The sequence below is a fragment of the Saccopteryx bilineata genome, chromosome 3 (assembly GCF_036850765.1).
Source record: "Saccopteryx bilineata isolate mSacBil1 chromosome 3, mSacBil1_pri_phased_curated, whole genome shotgun sequence".
Classification (NCBI taxonomy): Eukaryota; Metazoa; Chordata; class Mammalia; order Chiroptera; family Emballonuridae; genus Saccopteryx; species Saccopteryx bilineata.
In genome coordinates, this window is record NC_089492.1 from 182,396,181 (window position 1) to 182,422,251 (window position 26,071).

General features: G+C 41.1%; 1 long non-coding RNA gene across 1 annotated transcript; it reads left to right on the forward strand.

Annotated features, from left to right (window-relative positions):
* The first annotated feature begins 11,454 nt into the window (after positions 1–11,454).
* LOC136328942 (uncharacterized) lies at positions 11,455–25,603 on the forward strand. The gene is made up of 4 exons (XR_010730113.1): positions 11,455–11,641; positions 23,747–23,935; positions 24,041–24,250; positions 25,265–25,603. It is a non-coding gene; the product is annotated as an uncharacterized lncRNA (long non-coding RNA).
* Positions 25,604–26,071: the final 468 nt, after the last annotated feature.

Genomic DNA, 26,071 nt, shown 5'->3' on the forward strand with positions numbered 1-26,071 from the left:
TTAGCCTAAGTTGGCAGGACCAAGAGCTGAGATGTAAAGGAAAGAAATCCCAGTGGAAATGAAGCCAGAGGCTGACCCACATAAGGCTTGGAGAGGCGATAACAACTAACATGTAGCTTTTTCTTCTGGTGGGTGTCAGGCCCTTTCTAGGAGCATCATAAGTATTAACACACTCAGTCCTACCCCAGTCTGTGAGTCAGGGACCACTAGTCCCCACCGTCACTGGGAAGGACCCCGCGGCCTGAGAGACAGCAGTGTCAGGCCCAGGCATTTGAACCTCACATTCTCCATCCAGCAAGCCCTGGCCTGCTCCCTTTTCACAAGAAAAGAAGCATCTGTATCTACCTGTTCCTTTCTACCTCTTCCTGGACTCTTTTTCAGAGACTTACCAGTGTCTACAGAGGGGGTTGGGTCCACCCCAACCTCACTCTCCAGCATAGGAGGGGGTCAGTAGGCAGTCTCCCGGGCCTGAAAGGCACACACATCCATAGCCAGGGAGATGTTGTGGTGTCAGGGTGTTGGCTAAGTTGGTTTAACAACACACTAGACAAACTTGGGCCCACCCCTTTTTCTCAGATCTCCTTGAAAACTTAGGTATACTCAATAGTTTTGAATAAGGGGTAGAAATGGACTCCTGGCATGGTCTTCTCATGGTTTTTATTTTGTTTTATTCTGTTTGTTTTTGACAGAGACACAGAGAGAGAGTCAGAGAGAGGAATAGACAGGGACAGACAGACAGGAAGGGAGAGAGATGAAAAGCATCAATTCTTTGATGGGGCACCTTAGTGGTTCATTGATTGCTTTCTCATATGTGCCTTTAGGGGGGGCTATGGCAGAGTGAGTGACCCCTTGCTTAAGCCAGCAACCTTGGGCTCAAGCCAGAGACCTTAGTTTTCAAGCCAGTGATCTTTGGGCTCAAGCTAGCGACCATGTGGTCATGTCTATGATCCCACACTCAAGCCAGTGATCCCACACTCAAGCCCAATGAGCCCATGATCAAGCCGGCAACCTCGAGGTTTCGAACCTGGGTCCTCTGCATCCCAGTCCAATGCTCTATTCACTGCACCACCACCTGGTCAGGCTGTTTTGTTTTGTTTTGTTTTTTGAGGGGAATATAGATTGTTATAACAATCTCAGATCTTGAACTTCTGTGCCATGGAACAGAGCCAATTTAGCAAACTGGGTAGGATAAAAATTATGTCCAAAACTTTGGTAAAAGAATGTTCTTAAAATCATAAGCTAACCAGAGAAACGGTAGCCTGAGCAGAGTTTAAGAAAAGACTGGTCTGGGACTTTATTTTTTATCTTGAAAATAAGTTATTCACTTCCTTGAGCACTAAAAGGAAGTGTGCATGTGTATGTATCAGTGTGCATGTGTGGTGGCACAGGGTGTGTGTCATCTAACACTGTGGCCATTAGGATTGAAGACAATGGACTTTGGTGAGAGCTCATCTTGTCTCGGACCACAAGGTGACCTGTCCACAGTCCACCTCACACAGCCTGTTGGTGGCACAGTGGGGCCTGGTACCCAGCTCTACCACCTCAATCCAGAACACTCTGACTATACATGTGCCTTTGACAAAGACAGAGGTGGAGGCAGAGTTGGTCCAACTGTCAGGTGAGACTAACCCAAGAGAGAATTAACATTAGCTGGTAAGTTTCTGAAGTCGGGGCTTTCCACTGTGTTCCAGCAAATTCTAATCCTCATGTAGGACACACACTTGTTACTTTTGGCAAATAGAGGAACGTAAAAATAGAGGAACATAAAGAGGGTGTCATGTTTCACTCAACCTGAGCCCCCATCATTACCTAGAATGGACCACCCACCATTCTCCCTTGTCACCTAGAACACTCTTTTGTTGTTATTGTTTTTATAATTTTATTCAGACAACTAATTTTAACAGGGTGACATTGATCAACTAGAGTACATAGATTTAGAGAAAACATCTCCAGATCATTTTGACATTTGATTATGTTGTATACCCATCAGCCAAAGTCAAATTGCCCCCCATCACCTTTTATTTGGTTTTCTTTATGCCCCGCCCCTCCCGCTATCCCTTCCCTCTCCTCCCTTCCCCTCCCCCGGTAACCACTGCACTCTTATCTATGTCCATGAGCCTCAATTTTGTGTCCCATATATGTATGGAATCATACAGTTCTTAGTTTTTTCTGATTTATTTAGTTCACTCAATATAATATTATCAAAGTCCATCCATGTTATCGTAAATGATTCTATGTCATCATTTCTTATGGCTGAGTAGTATTCCATAGTATATATGTACCACATCTTTGTTATCCAATATTCTATTGAAGGGCTTTTTGGTTGCTTCCATGTCTTGGCCACCGTGAACAATGCTGCAATGAACATGGGGCACATGTATCTTTACGTACCACCGTTTCTGAGTTTTGGGGGTATATATCCAGTAGAGGGATTGCTGGGTCATATGGTAGTTCTATTCTTAATTTTTTGAGAAACCACCATACTTTCTTCCATAATGGTTGTACTACTTTACATTCTCACCAACAGTGGATGAGGGTTCCTTTTTCTCCACAGCCTCTTCAGCACCTGTCTTGTTGACAATAGCTAATCTAACAGGAGGTGGTATCTCATTGTAGTTTTGATTTGCATTTATCTAATAGCTAATAAAGATTAGCATCTTTTCATATATTTGTTGGCCATTTGTATTTCTTCCTGAGAGAAGTGTCTGTTCATGTCTTCTTCCCATTTTTATTGGATTGTTTGCTTGTTTGTTGTTGAGTTTTATGAGTTTTTTGTATATTTTGGATATTAGGCCCTTATCTGAGCTGTTGTTTGAAAATATCATCTACCATTTAGTTAGCTGTCTGTTTGTTTTGTTGTCAGTTTCTTTTGCTGTGCAGAAGCTTCTTAATTTGATATAGTCCCATTCATTTATCTTTGCCTTTACTTCCCTTGCTTTTGGGGTCAAATTTATAAAATATTCTCTATTGCCAAGGTCCATGAGTATATTATCTATGTTTTCTTCTATGTAATTTATTGTTTCAGGTCTTGTATTTAGTTCTTTGATCCATTTTGAATTAATTTTGGTACAAGGGGACAAACTGTAGTCGAGTTTCATCCTTTTGCATATGGCTTTCCAGTTTTCCCAGCACCATTTATTGAAGAGGCTTTCTTTTCTCCATTGTGTGTTTTTAGCTCCTTTATCAAAGATGATTTGACCATATACATGTGGTTTTGTTTCTGGGCTCTCTATTCTGTTCTATTGGTGTGAGTATCTATTTTTCTGCTAATATCATGCTGTTTTGATTATTGTGGCTCTGTAGTATAATTTGAAGTCAGGTATTGTAAGGCCCCCGGCTTTATTCTTTTTCCTTAGGATTACTTTGGCTATTTGGGGTTTTTTATAATTTTTTTTTTTTTCTTTTCCATTTTTCTGAAGCTGGAAACAGGGAGACACAGTCAGACAGACTCCCGCATGCGCCCGACCGGGATCCACCCGGCACGCCCACCAGGGGCAACGCTCTGCCCACCAGGGGGCGATGCTCTGCCCATCCTGGGTGTCGCCATGTTGCGACCAGAGCCACTCTAGCGCCTGGGGCAGAGGCCACAGAGCCATCCCCAGCGCCCGGGCCATCTTTGCTCCAATGGAGCCTTGGCTGCGGGAGGGGAAGAGAGAGACAGAGAGGAAAGCGCGGCGGAGGGGTGGAGAAGCAAATGGGCGCTTCTCCTGTGTGCCCTGGCCAGGAATTGGGGTTTTTTATAGTTCCATATAAACCTGATGATTTTTGTTCCATTTCTTTAAAAAATGACATTGGAATTTTAATTGGAATTGCATTAAATTTGTATATTGCTTTGGGTAATATGATCATTTTAACTATATTTATTTTTCCTATCCAAGAGCAAGAAATATTTTCCCATTTCATTGTGTCTTTTTCGATTTCCTTTAACAATGCTTTGTAATTTTCATTATATAGGTCCTTTACATTCTTTGTTATGTTTATTCCTAGGTATTTTATTTTTTTGTTGCAACCATAAAAGGAATTATTTTTTTGAGGGTTTTTTTTTTTTTGTAAATATTTTTCGGAAGTTGGAAACGGGGAGGCAGTCAGACACACTCCCGCATGTGCCCGACCGGGATCCACCTGGCATGCCCACCAGGGGGCGATGCTCTGCCCCTCTGGGGCATTGCTCTGTTGCAACCAGAGCCATTCTAGCACCTGAGGCAGAGGCCACAGAGCCATCCTCAGCGCCCAGGCCAACTTTGCTCCAATGGAGCCTTGGCTGCAGGAGGGGAAGAGAGAGACAGAAAGGAAAGAAAGGGGGAAGGGTGGAGAAGCAGGTGGGCACTTCTGTGTGCCCTGGTTGGGAATCGAACCCGGGACTCCTGCACACCAGGCCAATGCTCTACCACTGAGCCAACTGGCCAGGGCTTGAGTTTATTTTTTGAAGTTTCATTGTTGGCATATAAGAAAGCAATAGAGTTCTGTATATTAATTTTGTATTCTGTGACCTTACTGTATTGGTTTATTGTTTCTAATAGTCTTTTTGTGAAGTCTTTGGGGTTTTCTATGTACAGGATCATGTCATCTGCAAAAAGTGAAACCTTTACTTCTTCTTTCCCAATATGAATGCCTTTTATTTCTTTCTCTTGTCTGATTGCTCTGGCTAGAACTTCTAGCACTACATTGAATAGGAGTGGAGAGAGTGGGGAGCCTTGTCTTGTTCCTTGTTTTAGAGGAAAAGTTTTCAGTTTTTTGCCATTTAATATGATTTTAGCTGATGGTTAGTCATAAATAGCCTTTACTGAGATATTTTCCTTCTATACCCATTTTGTTGAGTATTTTAAACATAAAATGATGTTGTATTTTATCGAATGCCTTTTCTGCATCTATTGATAGGATCATGTGGTTTTAAAACACTCTTGTTTTAAAAGAAGTTTAATTTGGAGAAAATGACATCAACAAATATTGCCCAGGCCGTGTTCCAATGGTGCCTGAAGTCCTACTCCTTCCCAGCTCGGTAGAGCTCAGGAATAAATATACCTTCCCACCCTTCCACTCCTCACCCCAAGGATTGCCCAGAGTCCCTGGAGAGGGAGCAGAGAACCTGCTCAGCCTTGGCACCCATGGCCTCTAACACTGAACCCCTCTCTCACATACTGCTGGTTTGGATAAACCTCAAAACTTTAGAATTCAGCATCTTCCCCCAGTTCCCTTTTTATCTTTTCTTTCTTTTTTTTTTTATTTTTATTCTTAAATGTCTGCATCTGTACTTTTTAACTTTCTCTGTCTTGGTGTGTGGGGGGGAGTTTCATATCATGTTAGAGATCACTAGCACCCATGCAGTTTTTCTAATGCAGAAAACAGAAATCTCCTTCCTACAGGTTTCGCCTCTCCATTCTCTCCTGCTTCCCCTTGAAAATCTGGTCGCCTGTGTCCTTGTCAGGGGAACTGCTTCCAGAGGAAGCACAGTGAGGAGGGGTTGGTGGCTGCTCACCATTTTTCCTCTGACTGCACCCTGCCCAAGTGAGGAAGGTCAGGAGGCAGCCCACCAGTGGGGTAAGGCAGGCCAGGGTCTGATTCCCATATCGATAAATAGAATCTATGTGGACCTGTTAATCATCTTCTCCTCAATTTCCTCATTTAGAGGTGTTATTTATTGATTTTAGAGAGAAGAGAGAGAGAGAAAGGTGAGGGGGAGGAGCAGGAAGCATCAACTCATAGTAGCTGCTTCTTGTATGTGCCTGGACCAGGCAAGCCTGGGGTTTCTAACCAACGACCTCAGCATTTCAGGTTGGCGCTTTATCCACTGTGTCACCACAGGTCAGGTATTGGTTTCATCATTTAAAAGTTAGATACAGTGGCCCTGGCTGGTTGGCTCAACGGTAGAGTGTCTTCCAGCGTGTGGAAGTCCTGGGTTTGATTCCAGGACAGGGCACACAGGAGAAGCACCCATCTGCTTCTCCACCCCTCCCCCTCTCCTTTGTCTCTGTCTCTCTCTTCCCCTCCTGCAGCCAAGGCTCCACTGGAGCAAAGTTGGCCCAGGTGCTGAGGATGGCTCCATGGCCTCCACCTTAGGTGCTAGAATGGCTCCGATTACAGCAGAGCGACACCCCAGAGGGGCTGAGAATTGCCCCCTGGTGGGCATGCCAGGTGGATCCCGGTCAGGCATATGGGGGAGTCAATTTGTCTGCCTCCCCTGACCCCCCCACCCTGGCTTCTCACTTTGGAAAAATACAAAAAAAAAGTTTGATACAGTGTCCACTGCATTAGGGCATCTGTGAGTATTCAATGAGATGATGCATATAAGCTGCCTGTTGCAATAGGTACTAATAGATCCTCAGGAAATGTTGGTTGCAATGGTGGGATTCAGCCAGTCTGTACTGGTTCAGCAGAACCAATACCTAATTTTTTAATTGAGTTCAGAGAACTAGAACTGATTGTTAAAATGTGACTTGTAAACAGGATTCTCTTTAAGGTGGGCACATGGGCAGCCACCCAATGTGGAAATTACAAATTCACATTCCTTACTCTTTTTTAACATTCATCTGTGCGACAGCGTATTCTAAGTGCTCATAATAATTCTGTCCATAGGTGAAAAAAATTGCAAGTGAGGAGGCCAATCAATAAGCAATATGGAAATATCATAAATAACACTTTTATTGTTTTCTGTCAGGTATTATTTAATATTCTTTCATTAATATTTTAGGACACTTATAATCTAGTTTTGTGTACCTCTTTTTTTTGTTCTTATTTAAGCATTAAATGCATAAAATAATAAACTACCTTTCAGTATATCATTTTTCATACTTAAAACAGTCCTTAAGGCAGAGAACCAGTTGTTAAATTATTTGAATTCCACCACTGTGTTAGCAACCCAAAGCAGAGGGAGGGGCAAGGCTGGATTCAGGGTTTAGGATTCTAGTCATCTCACTTTCTCTTTTCATCAGTCACAATAAGCAATTTTTCTTGCCCCAAGGAGAGACTGAAGGCCAGTTGCCATAATCATTTCCTATTCCCCTGAATTTGCAAAGGCTACCAACTTTCTCCATTTTTGTATTCAAAGTGCTAAGTAACTAGCCCCTCCAATTTTACAGGCAAAGAAAGACATAAAAACCACCGTGAAAGGCTCTGGACAGCGTGCTGACCCAAGCAGACCCACAACAAGAGCTCGGAGCAAACATGTGATGGGCGCCCAAGGTTCCTCCCTGGATCACACACTCTTCAGAGAGACTTGAAATGCAGGCTTCCACAGGGCTGAGGTCTTGGCCTACTCAGGTCACCAATGCATACAAAGCTCCCAGGAAAGTGCAGGTGGCAGGTCATCAGCAATATGAGTTGAAGGACTAAAAAGCTGCTGACTGAATGAACACTTCAGGGGCAGAATGGCTTCAAGGCAACCAGCCTCTGATCCAAAGCAGTAAGGCTTTTTGAAAGTCACATACCATACCCCACCCTGTCCCCTTATCACTGAAGTAGAGAAAATTCCCTCAGTGTGGAAATAGTCTCACAGATTAGGAAAGTACAAGTGAACTATGTAGCATGGGAAGAAGAAACCAGGGTGGCTTGGCACCTTTACAGAGTATTCCTGAAGACCCAGAGTCAACAGGCCCCCTCTGGGGAAAAAAAAAAGCCATCCTCATGCTGGTGATTTCAAGATGCTACACATCTTTCAACCTCTCCCCCCACCACACCCCTCCAAGGCAGATAAGAAAACCTACATTTCCAAGATTCTTGGCCCCAGCCAGAGATTCTCAAGGAAGAACATGTTCTTGTAATGAAACAACTCATCTTCCTACTGGTGGCCCTTGTGATAAATGATCTACAAGTGGCAAAACACTGTCTGCATCCTTGCCAGGCTGGACTGACAGTTACCTAGACATTACCTTCCATCTCAGCTCCTCCTCTCTCTTTCCAGCGTGAGTGGTTCCAGGCCAGAGCTCCCAAGGAGGATCACACGAACCCTTGGTGATGACAGTTTGGCTAAGTCATGGACCTTGAACCTACAGAAAAAATTTGGCCAACTATATCCCAATAGGATATCTTACTTCTAGAAAAATATGCCTTGCACAATCGAATGATTCCCACTGTACCAACAGTCACAGTCTGTTTGCACTAGTATGGCTTCAATAGAACTTGTATCAGTATAAATATTACTTTAGCTTTTAACTGCTAATTATATCAACATAAACTTAATTTATAGTGATAATCACAGTCCTAATGTGCTGCTGCCAAACATCCCCACTGATGCTTTGAGGCACCATGTAAACTCAGCCATTAGCAATCATGTAAATGCTCCCATCACTCATTATGATACCGGCAAAAGAACTTCTCTAATTGACTTCTTCACAAAGTCCATAGAAGGCAAGAACAACACGATGAGATAATGCCTATCAATTTATTACAACAAACTCAGTTTTTTACAACAGCTCATGCTGAGAAATGCAAAGTTGCAAAGAAAGACCTCAATCTGGCAGAACCATATTCTCAGTTTGAACTTAGTTTTGTCACATTATATCAATTTAATCACAACACTGTCACTCAGACAAATGCCAGAAAACACTTAGTTCAGATGACATGCTACTTCTATCACTCCATGTCAAGGTTGAAAAAAAGAAAATGTTACTGCATCTTGTAAATTTATACAGTTTTTTTAATTCAAAAGACAAAGTGCTTTACTTATCTCAATTATTGCTCCTTTTTCTGTGGCAGTTTAGTGGGTATTTGTTGTGTATGCCACCCAGTATCCACCTCCCTATCTTGGAGCAATAATAACACATTAATTTTATTTGGGAAACCCCCCACCCACCCGACACTTTCACTTTATTGTTCTCATAAAGAAGGCCATCTCAGACTCTGTCCGGGTAGGAAACATGTGATCTAGGATCATCCAATCAGCATCTTCTACCTGCATGCTGTCCATAGTGAAGGGCTCAGGGGTGAGCACATGACCCAAGTTTGGCCAGTCAAGGTCAATGCCACTCAGGTCCAGGAATCATACTTTCTCTTTTCTCCACTAGAAATAAGACTCAGAGGAAAGCCTTGTGAGGCCACAGCCCAACCCACTGACCCCTCTAGGGAGATCCCAACTACAAATGCAGCAGTTCTGAGGAGGACACAGATAAACTAAGAGAAAGAGAAAAACAAGTGCCCAGGACATTTAAGCTTCTGAATCACAGTGTGTCTGAAACCAACCCGTTACCTGGGCTTTTCAATTACACAAGTCAAGAATCTTTTTTTTGTTTGTTTGTTTAACCCCATTGGGCTATTCACTGTCATTTGCAGTCAAAAACTCCTCATTGATACAGGCAGTAGGAGGACATAGGGTGTGATTGTATCCATTTCTAAGATAAATAAATGTGAGCATAAAGAAATGGCATCTGGACAGTAATAGAGCCATGTAAATTAAATACAGAAAGCTGAGCAGATCTAAATATTCCAAAGGCAAAGTGCCCAGCAAATAAAAGAGTTTTTAACACAACTTAAAAATCAGAAATTAGAGTTGCAGGTACAAAAATCCATGTCTTTTTCTTTTCAAATATTTCTGATTCTCCAGTTGGCTCAGTGCAGAAAAAAAGCAAAATCTCTGGCAAGGCAAACCGAAGCTTCCAGAAAGATGTAGGGAATTCACCAGGGCTAGCAAGGAGGGAGGAAGTTGATGCCGAGTCAGTGAAATGATCAATTCCAAATTCAGAAAAGTTGGTGAGGGACTAAATTCAAATGTGAGAAGCTAGGTATGTAACATCCTCTTGTACTTGGAAATCTGGTTTAGTGTGCACAGCTGAGCAAGTGTGAAGAAAATCAAATCGTTGGGGCTTTTGAAGATGCGCTTTTTCATCTCTGACTTGCATTTCCAGCACCCCACCTACTACTCTCTGTGGTGCAGGGGCATGTTATCTGTCACAGTACCCCCCAATTAGCACTTTGAATGCAATCACAACAATAAAGACCATGCTCTCATCTGCCAGGGGCAGGCCAGCTCCTGCAATTAAGCTAAAGTTCAGGTTTTGGCTAATAACAGGAGAGGAATGTGACAGTGAAGGGAATGCTTACTCATTAATTCATGCTAATGGGCACAATAACCAAGCAGCCACCAGCCACCCGCGTGAGAGCTAGGCTTGCCATGTCACTCTGATCTCAGAGTGTTTGCAGGTTTATTTCACAACATTACTGAGCTCTGGCAGTTATCTAATAGGGAGCGGTTTTAAGGGAAAAGAAAAGAATAATCTTGTTTTAAGTGCCAGTCTTAGGTCTCAATATTTTATGAAATAGTCATTAATTTTCAGTACAGTGCTGATGGTGATATCATGAGGCCATCGTGTTTATGCAAAAAACATTCCCTGGATATCCCTGAGAGTTTGGTGGATGTAAGGAAAACGATTATCTCTTATTTATGTAAGGCAAGCGGTAATTATCACACCCATCCAAGTTGTCTGGGAAGATAGGTCACTGCAAAAAATGGAGACAGACTGACAATGACATTGGGTATTAAAATAATGTGAAGCTATTTTGCTTGTTACAGAAATCAGAGAATCCATTTATTAATCATTCCTTGAACACAAATGTACCAAGTACCTACTAAGTGCCACCCTGGGATAGGTACTGCCTGTTTCCGAGTCAACAGCAGAAACAACCTTGCATTCTGGGAGTTTGCATACTTGTAACCACAGGGAATTAGGTCTCCGGAGATCCAGTTGCATCCTGTATACAGGAAAGGTGTTGTGGAGCAGTTGCAGCCACCAAATGAGGTCTTTCACTCTTTCTTACACTGGCTTCACCCAATGTTAGGCATTGCAGACCTATAAAAACGTTGACACTTATATACACATTATGTTTGAAAGTTTGGGATCTTAAGGATTAACCTGCAGGCATTGATGCAGACTTTGTTCTTTTTAGGTCAGTTGGATAAAGCAGGCATGTGGACCCTATCCTCTTTGTCTCAGTTGAAACTTCACCATCATCATAACAGACACTTCACCCCAGCACCACTCAGCTGCCTTGCAGATCTGCAGTGAGAACCAAACAAAGGGGGTGGTGTGTGGATCAGATGGTTTTTGTCAGGACTATAAGAGAAACAGCTTAAAACAGATACTCTCAACATAATGGGTCAGTTGTCAAAAATGATAATGTCTTTGAAAATCCATTGAAGAGTTTTAAGGGCTACACAGCTCTGCACAAATCAGGGTCATCTGTCGTGGGGGTCATTTTGGTTGGGCTCTATGACAACAGCGGCAGATGTGAGCCTAAATTGATGCTTACATTTTAACTATTAATAACATGAAAGCAAGTCCCAACTCCTCTCCAGAGCACCATCTATTCAAAATTAATTTATTAAAAATGCATTCCAGTCATTAGTGCTAAGCAGATTTATGAAAAGTAGATCATCCAGGATTCATAAATGTGCAAGCCCTGACGTTTATGTCCACGCCACGTTGCCTATCACTTATGTAGACTCCTGGCCCTGTGTGTCAATATTTGTGGACGACCACTTTGGAGGTTATTTATTTCTTGTGGTCCATTTCACATGGTGACACGGATTTCCAGCCTCATCTGACAGGTGGTAGTTGACACCAATCTATATTAACTTCAGTTTACGCTGAAAATATTCCACTAAATGAAGGCAATGTTCACATCACAGTCTGGATGTGTGCTGAATGCTAGGGTGAGTATTAAAATTTCTCATCTTTTAAAACTGATGAGTACTTTGGCTTTTAGTCTTTTGACTGGCTTTCTATTTGTTGTTGTTTAGGTTATTAGCTGATTTAGTGACAACTGATAACATCAGTCACTATATATATGTGTGTGTGTGTATATATATACACACACACATATATAAAATTTTTTTAACAGAAAGGGAGAGAAGGAGGAAGGAGAGAGATGAGAAGCATCAACTTGTAGTTTTTTCACTTTAATTGTTTATTGATTGCCTCTCATTTGTACCTTGACAAGGAGGCTCAAGCTGATCCAGTGACCTCTTGCTCAAGCCAGCAACCTTGGGTTCAAGCCACTGACCTTGGGCTTCAGTCAATGACATTTGAGTTCAAACCAGTGACCTTGGGATCATGTCAATGATCTAGCACTCAAGCTGGTGAGCCTGTGCTCAAGCCATCAAACCTACTCTAGCTGGAGACTCGGGATTTTGAACTGGGGCCCACAGAGTCCTGGCTAGGTGCTGTATCCACTGTACCACCACTGGTCAAACACAAGATATATGTTTTAAAGAAAGATCTTTAATAAGAACTCAGGTAAAGTCTTGTGTAATTGCTCTGTATGTCATCAGTGAGGAAATGTATGGTACTACTGAGAAAGCAGAGAAAAATCCAAAAATCTTTTTATTTAAAAGAATAATCATAAAAATTTAATTTAAGGGGCACCTCTTTAGGCTGGAACTGTGTTTTCCTTAAAATTATATAATTCCTTGACTTAAGTATTACAAAACATGCAGGCCAGTATCTAATTTTCTATAGAAAATTATGTCGGGTGACCTAACGGAAATGGCGCCGTGAGCAGCGCGTCCGACAGATCTCCCCTAAATCACAACAAATTTATCAACTAGAAACAGAAAAATTTATCCTCGGAGCATTCCGGAGTTCCACACAAACTGAAAGCGAAAGGACTGTTATCACTTGAATCTGAGAGACGAGGGTGTAGAGGAAGCTACCGCAGCGACGTTCATTCAAGCCGCGAGGGAGTGCGCCTGTGGTGAGTCAGCCCACACTCGGGAGCCGCGAGCAGCCGTGGGCGCGCGCCCGGTCCGGTTGCAGAGCGAGCACCGCCCACACTCTGGAGCGGCGAGCAGCCGCTGGCGAGCACCCGGTATGGTTGCAGAGAGAGCACCGCTAACGTTCCCAGCGGCCCGTTCACTGCGAGTGAGAGTCGCCAGCCACCGGTGCCCGGAGCACCCCATTCGTGTGGAATGCGCGTGCCCTGGGCATTCCACACGCCCAGAGCGCCTTACTGGCCCGCACACCCAGGGTGCCCCATTATCCTGCGCCTGGTGCCATCCAGCCGCCAGCGGCAGGGCGAGTGGGAGAGGCACCAGGGTGGTCTTCTACTTGGGAGATTCTCTCCGTGGGCGGAGCACCTCACCCAGCCATTCAAGCTAACAATCAAGCGTTGGGGGAGGGGCGCGCACAGGCAGCCTAAAATACCTTCGGGAGCACAGCTGCGACCCAATCACTGAAATTAGCTTAACCCATGAAATCTGCGCACCCTCGGTTCTAATTGATAAGATCTCTCTCAGTTCAGCGACCCAAGACAAGAGGCGTGATATTTTTTAGTGCCTCTCGCTAAAGGGGCGGGGGCAACTTCTGATTGATAGAGCCTCCATATTCAGGGATAAACGCTAACAAGAGAAACTTGGCAGATAATAAGATCTATACTACACTAGTCGCAAGCAGAGACTAGTGCCTCTTCTTCCCAGCCAAAACAGGCTACAAAGTGTGGAAAGCCTGGGTTGAGAGGTCCAACTGAATGCTAGGCGCTGAACAGTCACCTTGACAACAACTGATTCCCACCCCCGCCTGATTACACTGGAGGCCCTGACTGCCAGAGCCTTTCCCAAAGCCTTGCACTGAGTGGGGATAGAGTGGGGATTTCCCAGCTCTTTGAGCCTCTTACTCCCCAGGCAGAAGCAGTTGCAGCCTTATAGCTGGACCACCAGGCTGCTAATTCAGGAAGGGGGGACTAGGAGAGAGAATCCAGGAAAGCAAACTCTCTCATCGTTGGACACTGCAAATGCCAACAAGCCTTGACTACCAGCAAGACTAAAGCCAATTATAGGACATTGCCATAGAATCCCATCAACTGCAAATCCCTACCTAAGTGTGACACAGGGGCAGAGCCTGGGGTACAGAGTCACCGACCAGGAAGAGGGAGAGAAAAGAAAAAGGAAGCAGTTAACCTCTCAAAATCAAGAAAAATCCACAGACTTTACAACTTGTTCCACTAATTTTTTTGTTGTTGTTGTTTGTTTCTTCTATCTTATTGCCTTTATTTCCTCCACCTCGGTCCTTTTATTCTCTGCCCATCTTATGCTTCCCTTTTCTTGAACTACACTACCCATAACTGTTACATTTTATTTCTCTTCTTCATCCTCACCCTCCTTTAAGGTTATACTCCAAAACACTTAACTCTCACTCTCTCCTCTTTTGTTTTTTTTTTTATTTGCTTTATTTTGTTTTTTTCTCTTCCTTTGTTATTTCTTCCTTCGTTTTTCTCTTTTTCTTATTTTTTCCTTTCTATTCGTTTTTTCTTTTCTCGTTTTACTTTCCTCCCATTTAATCCTCAATCACGAACAAATTAGTTAATTTGGGACCCAAGGCTTTTTTTGGCTTTATTTTTCTTTTTTGCTTTTGTTTTTGTTTTTTTCTTGTTTGTTTATTTTTGTGGCATTTTGGGTCCTCCCAACCCAAGGTCCCCATATTATTTAGTCTTCGCTCCACTTAATACAACAGATTTTTACTTATTATTTTTATTTTTTTCTTCTTTATTATTCTTTTTTTGGTCCTTTTTTCTGGTTCCGTCTTATCCCTCTCATTATATCTCTTAGTTGACCATCACTTACAAGCAAATCATCTTATGCTTGTCTAAAATTTTCTTCCTTTTTTTTTTTTTTTTTTTTTGCATTTAGTAGGTCCCTACTCCCTTTTTTTGCCCCTTGAACTCTTCACCCCAAATCAGGCCCTCCATTATAGGCACGATATTTCCCTGAGGAGGGGAGAGGAGGGAAAGAGAAGAAAGAAAAAAGGGGGAAATAATAAATTATTACTGTTTTTTTTGTGAGGTGTTTTACCTTTTTTTTTTTCTTTTTACTCTTTATTAATTCTAATTAGTGCTATCAACAAGACCACCCTCAGATGCCAATAAGAAAGAGAAAATCGAATATTATGGATACAAAAGAAAGAGAGGTAACACAAATAGATGTGGAAAAATCTATGGAGAAAAGACTTAACATATTGGAAGCCTTGGAGCTAAATGACAGAGAATTTAAAATAGAAATCTTAAAAATACTCAGAGATATACAAGAAAACACAGAAAGGCAATATAGGGAGATCAGAAAACAACTCAATGAACACAAAGAATATATTACCAAGGAAATTGAAACTATTAAAACAAATCAAACAGAAATGAAAAACTCAATTCACGAGCTGAAAAACGAGGTAACAAGCTTAGCTAACAGAACAGCCCAGATTGAGGATAGGATTAGTGAAATAGAAGACAAACAACTTGAGGCACAACAGAGAGAAGAAGAAAGAGACTCAAAAATAATAAAAAACGAGAAAGCCCTACAGGAATTGTCTGACTCCATCAGAAAGAATAATATAAGAATAATAGGTATATCAGAGGGAGAAGAGAAAGAAAATGGAATGGAGAATATACTCAAACAAATAATAGACGAGAACTTCCCAAGCCTGTGGAAAGAACTAAAGCCTCAAATTCAAGAAGCAAACAGAACACCGAGTTTTCTTAACCCCAACAAACCCACTCCAAGGCACATCATAATAAAGATGACACAAACCAATGACAAAGAAAAAATTCTCAAGGCAGCCAGGGAAAAGAAGAGTACAACATATAAAGGAAGGCCTATTAGATTATCATCAGATTTCTCAGCAGAAACTCTACAAGCTAGAAGAGAGTGGACCCCAATATTTAAAGCCCTGAAACAGAGGAACTTTCAGCCAAGAATACTATACCCATCAAAGCTATCCTTCAAGTATGAAGGAGATATAAAAACATTCACAAATACAGAAAAGATGAGAGAATTTATCAACAGAAAGCCCCCACTCCGGGAAATACTAAAGGGGGTTTTCCAACCAGATTCAAAGAACAAAAAAAAAACATAACCAGAAGTAACAGCTCCACCAAGAACACAATAAAACCAAACTTAAACTGTGACAACAAAGGAAAAAAGGGGGGAGAGGATGGAGATTAACAGTAGCAAAGGACGATGAAGTGCAGAAATACTTATAAGATAGGGTACTACAATGAATATGGTAGGTACCCTTTTCATTACTTAATGGTAACTACCCTTGAAAAAACCACCACAAAAACACTTGACTTAAAAAAGGTAGCAACAGAGGAAAGAAGTATGGAACACAAACAAAGAAAAACAAATGATATAAAAACAAAAGAGAAGAATCAAACTAGATACAAAACTAACAGAAAGCAATGTATAAAATGGCAGTAGGGAACCCACAAGTGTCAATAATTACACTAAATGTAAATGGATTAAACTTACCAATAAAAAGACACAGAGTAGCAGAATGGATTAAAAAAGAAAATCCAACTATATGGTGCCTACAAGAAACACATCTAAGCAACAAGGATAAAAACAAATTCAAAGTGAAAGGCTGGAAAACAATACTCCAAGCAAACAACACTCAAAAAAAAAGCAGGCGTAACAATACTCATATCTAATAATGCTGACTACAAGACAGAAAAAGTACTCAGAGACAAAAATGGTCATTTCATAATGATTAAGGGGAAGTTGAATCAAGAAGACATAACAATCCTTAATATATATGCACCAAAACAAGGAGCACCAAAATATATAAGACAGCTGCTTATTGACCTTAAAACAAAAACTAACAAAAATACAATCATACTTGGAGACCTCAATACACCGCTGACGGCTCTAGATCGGTCATCCAAACAGAGAATCAATAAAGATATAGTGGCCTTAAACGAAATACTAGAACACCTGGATATGATAGACATCTACAGGACACTTCATCCCAAAGCGACAGAGTATACATTTTTCTCTAGTGTACATGGAACATTCTCAAGAATTGACCATATGTTGGGCCACAAAGACAATATCAGCAAATTTAAAAAAATTGAAATTGTACCAAGCATATTTTCTGATCATAAAGCCTTGAAACTAGAATTCAACTGCAAAAAAGAGGGGGAAAAACCCACAAAAATGTGGAAACTAAACAACATACTTCTAAAAAATGAATGGGTCAAAGAAGAAATAAGCGCAGAGATCAAAAGATATATACAGACAAATGAAAATGAAAATACGACATATCAGAATCTCTGGGATGCAGCAAAAGCAGTAATAAGAGGAAAGTTCATATCACTTCAGGCCTATATGAACAAACAAGAGAGAGCCGAAGTAAACCACTTAACTTCACACCTTAAGGAACTAGAAAAAGAAGAACAAAGACAACCCAAAACCAGCCGAAGAAAGGAGATAATAAAAATCAGAGCAGAAATAAATGAAATAGAGAACAGAAAAACTATAGAAAAAATCAATAAAACAAGGAGCTGGTTCTTTGAAAAGATCAACAAAATTGACAAACCCTTGGCAAGACTCACCAAGGAAAAAAGGCACAGGACTCAAATAAATAAAATCCAAAATGAAAGAGGAGAGATCACCACAGACTTCATAGATATACAAAGAATTATTGTAGAATACTATGAAAAATTATATGCCACCAAATACAACAATCTAGAAGAAATGGATAAATTGCTAGAACAATACAACCTTCCTAGACTGAGTCACGAAGAAGCAGAAAGCCTAAACAGACCAATCAGCAGGGAGGAAATAGAAAAAACTATTAAAAATCTCCCCAAAAATAAAAGTCCAGGCCCAGACGGTTATACTAGTGAATTCTATCAAACATTCAAAGAAGACTTGGTTCCTATTCTACTCAAAGTCTTCCAAAAAATTGAAGAAGAAGCAATACTTCCAAACACATTTTATGAGGCCAACATAACCCTCATACCAAAACCTGGCAAGGATGGCACAAAGAAAGAAAACTACAGATCAATATCTCTAATGAATACAGATGCTAAAATACTAAACAAAATACTGGCAAACTGAATACAACAACATATTAAAAAAATAATACATCATGATCAAGTGAGATTCATCCCAGAATCTCAAGGATGGTTCAACATACGCAAAACGGTTAACGTAATACACCATATCAACAAAACAAAGAACAAAAACCACATGATCTTATCAATAGATGCAGAAAAGGCTTTTGATAAAATACAACACAATTTTATGTTTAAGACTCTCAACAAAATGGGTATAGAAGGAAAATATCTCAACATGATAAAGGCCATATATGATAAACCATCAGCCAACATCCTATTAAACGGCATAAAACTGAGGACTTTCTACCTTAAATCAGGAACAAGACAGGGTTGTCCACTCTCTCCACTCTTATTTAACGTGGTGCTAGAAGTTCTGGCCAGAACAATCAGACAAGACAAAGAAATAAAAGGCATCCATATTGGAAAAGAAGAAGTAAAGCTATCACTTTTTGCTGATGATATGATCCTATACATCGAAAACCCGAAGGACTCCACAAAAAGATTATTAGAAACAATAAACCAATACAGTAAGGTCGCAGGATACAAAATTAACATACAAAAGTCCATAGCCTTTCTATATGCCAACAATGAAATATTAGAAAACGAACTCAAAAAAATAATCCCCTTCACGATTGCAACAAAAAAAATAAAATACCTAGGAATAAACATAACAAAGAATGTAAAGGACCTATATAATGAAAATTACAAAGCATTGTTAAGGGAAATCGAAAAAGATACAATGAGATGGAAAAATATTCCTTGTTCTTGGATAGGAAGAATAAATATAATCAAAATGGCCATATTACCCAAAGCAATATACAAATTTAATGCAATTCCCATCAAAATCCCTATGAGATTTTTTAAAGAAATGGAACAAAAAATCATCAGATTTATATGGAACTATAAAAAACCCCGAATAGCCAAAACAATCCTAAGGAAAAAGAATGAAGCTGGGGGCATTACAATACCTGACTTTAAACTATATTATAGGGCCACGATAATCAAAACAGCAAGGTATTGGCAAAAAAATAGACACTCAGACCAATGGAACAGAATAGAAAGCCCAGAAATAAAACCACATATATATGGTCAAATAATCTTTGATAAAGGGGCCAACAACATACAATGGAGAAAAGAAAGCCTCTTCAACAAATGGTGTTGGGAAAACTGGAAAGCCACATGCAAAAGAATGAAAGTCGATTATAGCCTGTCCCCGTGTACTAAAATTAATTCAAAATGGATCAAAGACCTAAATATAAGACCTGAAACAATAAAGTACATAGAAGAAGACATAGGTACTAAAATCATGGACCTGGGTTTTAAAGAACATTTTATGAACTTGACTCCAATGGCAAGAGAAGTGAAGGCAAAGATAAATGAATGGGACTACATCAAAATAAAAAGTTTTTGCTCAGCAAGAGAAACTGATATCAAAATAAACAGACAGCCAACTAAATGGGAAATGATATTTACAAACAACAGCTCAGATAAGGGCCTAATATCCAAAATTTACAAAGAACTCATAAAACTCAACAACAAACAAACAAACAATCCCATAAAAAAGTGGGAAGAGGACATGAACAGACACTTCTCCCAGGAAGAGATACAAATGGCCAACAGATATATGAAAAGATGCTCAGCTTCATTAGTTATTAGAGAAATGCAAATCAAAACTACAATGAGATACCACCTCACCCCTGTTAGATTAGCTATTATCAATAAGACGGGTAATAGCAAATGTTGGAGAGGCTGTGGAGAAAAAGGAACCCTCATTCACTGTTGGTGGGACTGTAAAGTAGTACAACCATTATGGAGGAAAGTATGGTGGTTCCTCAAAAAACTGCAAATAGAACTACCTTATGACCCAGCAATCCCTCTACTGGGTATATACCCCAAAACCTCAGAAACATTGATACGTGAAGACACATGTAGCCCCATGTTCATTGCAGCACTGTTCACAGTGGCCAAGACATGGAAACAACCAAAAAGCCCTTCAATAGAAGACTGGATAAAGAAGATGTGGCACATATATACTATGGAATACTACTCAGCCATAAGAAATGATGACATCAGATCATTTACAGCAAAATGGTGGGATCTTGATAACATTATAAGGAGTGAAACAAGTAAATCAGAAAAAAACAAGAAGTACATGATTCCATACATTGGTGGAACATAAAAATGAGACTAAGAGACATGGACAAGAGTGTGGTGGTTACCAGGGGTGGGGGGAGGGAGGACATGGGAGGGAGGGAGGGAGAGAGTTAGGGGGAGGGGGAGGGGCACAGAGAACTAGATAGAGGGTGGCGGAGGACAAACTGACTTTGGGCGAGGGGTACGCAACATAATTTAATGACAAAATAACCTAGACATGTTTTCTTTGAATATATGTACCCTGATTTATTAATGTCATCCCATTACCATTAATAAAAATTTATTAAAAAAAAAAAAGAAAATTATGTCTACCTATTCCTCATTGAATTTTAGAGTGAAGGAAGTTGAAGTGTGTGGCTTATGGTTCCTTAGTTCTAGTGATGCAACTCAGTCCCAGATCTTTCTGTAATGTCATGGCCTCCTAGCTGCCTATTTATCATTCTTTGTGAGCCTAAACTTTCTATTTCCTTTGTTCAATGGGGAAGAGAGAAATGCAGAACTACAGAGTTAAAAGGACTCATTTACTGATATACACTGTATAAAGATTGATTTAGCTAGTCCCTATGAAGTGCCAGGCACTACATTAGCTACTGTGGAAGCTAACATGAGTTAGTCATTTTTTTGCCTAAAGTTTTTATAATTTGGGATGTGTATGTGTGTGTGTATGCATGTGCATGCATGCTTCAGTGCAGGGGTGAGACAGTTGCCAAGGGAGAAAAGCAATCTAGTATGTTTCTTAAGTTTTATAAGAGCTATGATACCAAGTTTGCCCTGGGACAGGAGGACCCAGGAGAGAAAGGGCTCCACACTGTAATCTGTGACCGAGGTTCCAGAGTCACCGGGAAGTCTTATTTTTAAGAAGTCTAGCTTAATGTAGAGTATCCCCCAGATTCACTACATTGGAATTTCCAAGGTCGGGACCCAAAGTTGCATTTTTAAAATGATTTCTACATTGTTCTTCTGATTAGCCAAGTTTGCCAACCATTGTTCTAGTCTATCCAGGGTGGAGGGGGTTGGTCAGCATTGATTTACAAGAATGGCGTCTCTAGCACTAAAACTTGGAAGCACAAGGACTTTACAACATTCAGGGAGGATGTGGCTTAGTCAGAGTACCTCGGCCAGCCATTGTTTCCACCAAGCCATGTCTGACCTCCCTGGCAGAACAGAATTAATGGGTAACTGTACCCAACACCGAGGTAGTCAAGCTGCATGTTCCTGTGATCAGGGACCCACGCTGTCAGCAGACTAACACCTCTTGGGGCAGAGTTCATGTGACCAAGGTGCAAGGTGGCCAATATCTTCCTAAAATACTGATCTCATTGGGATTGGACATAGGTTGCCATGAAACCCAAAGCAATTCCAAAGTGATTGTTGGCATTCCATTGCTAAGAACATTTTACCATAAAATGATAAAGAACCATAGGTCAGTTTTCCCTTAAGCTAAATTTGCTTAATTTTTAAAACTGTGAATAGAGGGATCTCTACTGTTTAGAGTATGCAAATAATAATAATGACTTTTTAAAAATATCCTTATTTGGAAAAATTACAAGCGATCACACATATGTTGGTCTCTAAAAATTATAAAAGGTTTCCCTGGTCTCTGACACCTGGAAGTCTGGGAGAAGCCATGCCAAGCCTTCTAACCAAATTCTCTTCTCACACACCTTTAGCTCTTGCAGCTGCTCAAATTATACTGAAGATAACCCTGATGCATCATAATTTACTCCTTTTTAGGGTACTATCTTAACAAATTTTTATAACTGGTCAACTTACTTTATTAATAGTGTTACTATTACCATACTTACTGAAATTGGTCTGAAATGTAGGCATATCTGAAATGACTTACTTAATCTTTCATTAAGAGACCCTGGCTGGTTGGCTCAGTAGTAGAGTGTCAGCCTGGAGTGTGGAAGTCCTGGATTTAATTCCCCATCAGGGCACACAGGAAAAGCTACCATCTGTTTCTCCCCCCCCCCCCACCGCCTTCTCTCTTTCTAACTTCCTCTCCCACACATGGCTCAGATGGTTTGAGCAAGTTGGCCCTGGGTGCTGAGGATGACTCCATGGCTTCGTCTCAGGCTAAAATAGCTCGTGCCAAGCGGCAGAGCATTACCTGGCAGGGGGCTTGCCGGGTGGATACCATCAGGACACATGCAGGAGTCTGTCTCTCTGCCTCCCCGCCTCTCATTTAATAATTTTTTGTTAGAAACACAAACCATTTATTTGAACCCCTAAAAACACTGAACAGAATTTTAGAGATATTTCCTTACCCATGGAGGTCAAAAGTTGTTGTTCTTTCCCCCAGACCAGTTTCCTCTGGAGAGTTTTCTTTTGTTCAGTCATAATATTTGATGTTATCCACCACTCCAGAATTTTAGATTAGTGAGAAGTACTTGTCTCCCTTGTGTCGAAGGGCTCGATTTATGTGAGTATGAGTAAGATTTACGGTGTGTAATAAACATTACTAAAACGTGACAAAAGAGTGAAGATTTAAAGACACTTACTAATTTAAGATGACATTTTGAACACTCGCAGTCCTTAGAGCAGTACATATTTCAGGTCTTTATACAGGTTTCCAGGCAGAACGCCTATTAGGAAATGAGAATCATCTGTGTGCTTTTCTCCCTCACCACACTCCCCCACCGCATTTATTGCTCCCAGTAGCTGCCCTGTCCATCAGTATTTAGTGGTGCCTTTATGCTCAGCACCTTGATGTTAAACAAATTAGAATCTTAACATATGAGGTGTGACTATGAGGTCTAAAAGTAAACAGGGAAGAAAAAAACCCATATATATATATATATATATATATATATATATATATATATATATTTAGAACCCTAAGTTTTAAGGGACTGAAATTGACACCATGCCAGGCTTTTGGAAAATGCTGCCAATGCCATTTTTCCTCTTACAGGGGAAATTATACAAGTAAGTCTACTGAGAAAACATGTCATGGGTTTGGAAAGTTGGTGCCTGGCCAATTTTCACACATCTGGTTCGCCGGGCAGTCTTCGTTCATCAGCTAATGGGGACCTACACAAGCCCAGCTTAGTCTGGGGCCAAGCCCTTGATCACATTTGATCTCACCTGGATGCTGGCCCTCAGCTCCAGCCTGGCCCTCTCCGTTCAGGGCCTATTTATCTCCATCACAAATGGTCTCATGTTGCTAAATGGTCTCTAATATTTTCTAAAAGCGGACAGTTGAACTTCTTGCTGGTTTTCAGTAAGTGTGCTTTATTTGGCCTCCCTAATTTGTTCCCAGTTGAATCTGATTGCGTTTACTTGGGCAAAAGGGAGGGGCTGTGGTTACCCAGAAAGCCCTGGACTTGAAGTCGTCCTAATGATCTCATGGGGTGCTGTGTATAATGCAAACCCTAGGTCCCTCCACTCTGTGTGGATGTCAGTCTCGCTGACTGACATGGACTTAAGCACTCAGGGCTGTGTTTCAGGTGTGATTTACTCTCTCCCTTTAATTACCCTGGAGACAGCAGGCTGAGAATATTTGAGGCTCGGTTTTTCAGGGTAAAGAGTATTCCTGGAACAGGTCACACACTGCTCCTTGCCCCTTTGGGACCTGCGCTAACTCAGGGAGGAACTCCGTGACAGTTTCCAGGCTGGGCCTATCTCTGCGCTTCCAAGTAATTTGAAAAATATCTGTCTAGTAGAGGAATTGCAGTACTGAATTATGGCCAGTCACAGAAGAGAATTGAACTTATTCTGAGGTAGCCCATAATGTTCAACAACCCATATTACAGAGAGCTATTTTTCTCTTTTCTCACAGGGCAGCAGCCAGCACCCCACACATAGAGAGATTTAGTGTGGCTCACCTTCTTGCATCAATAGCATCTGCACTAGGGGACATCCAGGTAGCACCACACCTTTATGAACAGATGAAAGCTGAGTCTGGGCACCACCACCAGCTCCTGTAATGAAAATGGGCATGGTACAAACTTGGAGGCATCAGAAGCAGGTCAGGGCTGAAGAGCTTGCAAAGCTTGATTTCTTGCAGCTGGGGGCATACCCACCTCTGTGAACCATTTATACTGAGTGAACTCATTTTCTTTTATCTTTCTAGATCCTGTAGCTTACCTATTGCCAGCTAGATGCATGTCTGGAATTATATTTCCTCCAGTGGGGACGGAGTTGTGTCTTGTGAGGTCTGCCTTTTCCCGGAGCAGAGAGGCTCGGGGTGTCCAACGTCATCACAGCCCCACTCTCAGATCTGATCTAGCCATGCCACTGGAAAGGCCTTTTCCTTAAAATTGGTGATTTCCTTATTGTGCAGGTAGTTTTGTGTTATGCTCTAGTATGTATGTAGTACCAGACCACCATGTATCAGTTACTAACGAAGCAAACCCTTTCCTTGAAGAAAACTTCAGCTGTTGAAGAAGCTTAGGGCTAGCTCACCCTTTGCTAAGTTCTCAGAAAGGTCTCTCTTCATCTCCTAATATTGCCAGGCAGTTACAGAGTGGTTAGTGCCTCAGACGTTAGCATTACAAAGCAAACTGTGTGGCTAAGTAATTTTTTTAAGGTTACTACTATCTCTGAATCTCTAGATCTTAATAACGTCCTCTGATGAGAGGATGTTGACTCAAACAATTTGTCTCCAAAGTCCTTTTTCATACTAAAATAAATCCTGTGATTTAACACTAGCAATGGTTGGCGGGCAACCCAGGGCATTCTGTACAATGAACAGCATCTGTTTATCTCAATGTCTGGGAAATTTCCCTCTGTTTTTAAATCATGCTGATCTTTGCTCAATGACTGTTAGTTACACACATCTGACTATGCTTTTCCTTTATTCATTCAAAATGTTGACTGGCTCCTTCTGCTTTTCTCTCAAAGCAAATCAGGCTATTCAGGCTTGTTTTTAAACAGAGGTACAAAACCTTATTCTCAAAGCAAACATAGTAAGAACTATCAAGAAGGAATTGTGAAAGCCAACACTCAGATTAATAGGTGCAATTTAATTAGGAAAATTCTCTAGAAACCAGGGCCCCTAAAGCTCAGGCGGCACCAGAGGGAACCCAGCACATGTTGCGCCGGGTCCCTGTCCCCGTGTCTAACTGCTGCTTAAAATGTTAACTCCTGCAAGTATTTAGGAGTGAAATGATACCTTCAACAAACAAACAACAAAACCCACCAAAGTAGAGGAGGAAAGGAGATGAAATAGGTACAATATTGATGATTATTGAGACTGAGTGGTGAAGAAATTATGGAGAAATTATTCTCTGTACTTACGCATATAGTTTAAATGTTCTAATATAAAACGTTAAAATTTAATTCAATCCTTTTGCAGGTCCTACTCAAAACCTAAGTTAGAGGCTGCGGAAGGAAGGGTGGAAGACTCTGGAATCAATCTGGCTGAAGTCCTTGAAGGCTGCCACAAGCGAGGAAGCTGAATGCCTATCTTTCTTCCATTAACTGCTTTGGAAATTCCAGAAGGGTTTCTAATGACTTTACTGATGTCAGGTCTCTCCTTGGAGAAGTGCAGTCATGACTGCATCTCATCTAATGGCAGACCGTGACCCCTGATGAAATTAATTAGATGAGGTCCAAAATTCTTCTTTCCTGCTTCATATAAGTTTACTTGACCTAACCTTCTCCAACTGGGTAATAGTTTGTGTGCATGTGTGCATGTTGTGGGTTTTGCCATGAATGTTTCTAATATGGGTTTTGAAGGTTCTTAGCAAAGTTAATTGAACAAAGAATGAAGAAGACTTATTGCTGAATACTCTGTGGCTTCCTGTCTCCTTAAGTAGACTGTGAGCTACTCATCTCCACACCCCTGACCTAACACGGGGCCTGCTTCTTGGCAGTGGCAGAGAGAATGCTGGTTGCATGGAATTATAATGACACTAAGGAATGAAGTTTACCAGATGTTTCTAAAGGGAACTACAACTTCAATACAGCAGTTCAATTAAAGAGCACATACTTCAGAGTCAGGCAGGCTCAGGTTCAAATCCTGCTTTGCCACAAGCCAGCCTGGTGGCCCCGGGTCTGTGTGACTGGTCTCTGTGTCAAAGTGAAGTGGTTGGTACCTTTGCTGAGCTTCATCCCTGGGGGGGCTGTGGTGAAACCATGAACCAGAATAGAAATGTTCTTT